The following is a 1,644-nucleotide window of genomic DNA, read 5'->3' as shown; positions in this document are numbered from 1 at the left end:
AGCTGGGTGACAGTGAGAGGTGAAAAAAACTATTATAATCACATGACCTTTTCATAATATCTGTGGTCATCAGTCATTTGTTTTGTTAAAAAGCATACTGTAGGTTTGGAGTTTCAAGCTCAGGCTGGTCATCTGATCTCAAGTCAGTTTTCAAATATATATTCACTTTGTCCACTACTTGATTTATTTTCTACAACTACCTCAGAACCTGATAGTGATTTGCTGTTCTCTCTCCAGGCGTAACTCCTGGAACCTCTACATCAGTCCTAGTAGGAGTGGTTGTGGGCCTGGTTGTTGCTGGTGTTCTACTGGCCATTCTCCTGGTACTGCTGTGTCGATATAAAAACGCCGGAGGTGAGACTTATATCAATTCACATTTATCTTTTTAGTTCATGTTTAGGAGAAAAATGTCTAATTGTAAAAGTTTTAAACGAATTGATACAGTATAATAATATGCATTTCTCATTACAGGTTCCTGTTGCAACAGAATATTCTGGTGAGTACACCTGTCTTTCAACTTTTCATACAGTAAAATAGAATCTGTGTGTTTCATGAGAATATCTCTCCCTGTAGGCCCCCCCAGCCCCAGAGGACCAACCTGGACCCCCAACAGGACCAAGGATCTACCCAGGGCCGGGCTCCTGATGCTGGGTATAATAATCTGCAGCATGGTCAGTCTCTCRTCCCAGACCACTGTCACTCTCCTCTCTGTAACTTCACATACTGACTTTTCACCATTCAYTTTATATAGATGTTACCGTACTCTATGTCCCTAGGCAAGCTTATGGAAAACCAACCTATTAATCTAACTCTCTCTACTTTGACCAACAGGTGGCGCTAACATCTATGATACAATCACGCCCTCAGAGAGTAATGACAATGGTACTGGGAAAGGGAAAGGGGGATACCTAGTCAGTTGTACAACTGAATACCTTCAAATGAAATGTGTCTTCTGCATTTAACCCAACCCCTCTGAATCAGAGAGGTGCGGGGGGGCTGCCTTAATTGACATCCACGTCTTCGGCGCCTGGGGAACAGTGGGTTAACTGCCTTGCTCAGTTGCAGAACGACAGATTTGTCCCTTGTCAGCTCGGGGATTCGATCCAGCAACCTTTCGGTTACTGGCCCAGCAACCTTTCGATTACTAATCACTAGGCTACCTGTATGCTAAATTTAGCATGAATACAGTATAGAGTTGTTGTTGCTGTTATTCTTCATATGTTTAAAATTACTAGCATACTAACAGTAAGTAGAGATATTAGTGTATTACCTGTATATTTCAGATGCTGGTGCTGCTACTGCTGGACCAAGTGAGGTGATGTACGCCCAGATTCAACTCAAAGAGTTGGACAAGAAAAAGAAAAGTAACTCTCAACTGTCACATAAATTCATCCAAAATGTAGCAGTGTTTTTTACTCATCAAATTTGATAAAAACATACACATTCTCTCCCCCTCCTCAGAAATGACAGCTGATCCAAAAGAAAATCCAGTCTATTCTGAGGTCAAGACAGGGAAGACCACAGGTGAGAACCATTCTACAGGTTGGCAGTCAGTGAAATCTAAATGTGTGATTTTGGAGTTTAAAACAAATGCAGAATAAGCTACTTCCTTAAATTTGTTGACTGGAAATGTTCATTTTCAGC

General features: G+C 41.3%; 1 long non-coding RNA gene across 3 annotated transcripts; it reads left to right on the top strand.

Moving 5' to 3' along the window:
* The first annotated feature begins 8 nt into the window (after positions 1-8).
* On the top strand, positions 9-1,524 carry LOC139027391 (uncharacterized). Of its 3 annotated transcripts, XR_011479481.1 has the most exons (6): positions 9-354; positions 472-496; positions 574-671; positions 832-882; positions 1,284-1,364; positions 1,462-1,524. It is a non-coding gene; the product is annotated as an uncharacterized lncRNA (long non-coding RNA). The 3 variants fall into 3 exon arrangements; XR_011479480.1 differs by having other exon boundaries at positions 832-1,364; XR_011479479.1 differs by having other exon boundaries at positions 574-1,364.
* The last annotated feature ends 120 nt before the right edge of the window (positions 1,525-1,644 follow it).

Source organism: Salvelinus sp. IW2-2015, unplaced genomic scaffold (assembly GCF_002910315.2).
Source record: "Salvelinus sp. IW2-2015 unplaced genomic scaffold, ASM291031v2 Un_scaffold13461, whole genome shotgun sequence".
In the NCBI taxonomy this organism is placed as follows: domain Eukaryota; kingdom Metazoa; phylum Chordata; class Actinopteri; order Salmoniformes; family Salmonidae; genus Salvelinus; species Salvelinus sp. IW2-2015.
Note: the sequence above shows the minus strand (reverse complement) of the source record. Positions and strands in the feature narration are given on the sequence as shown.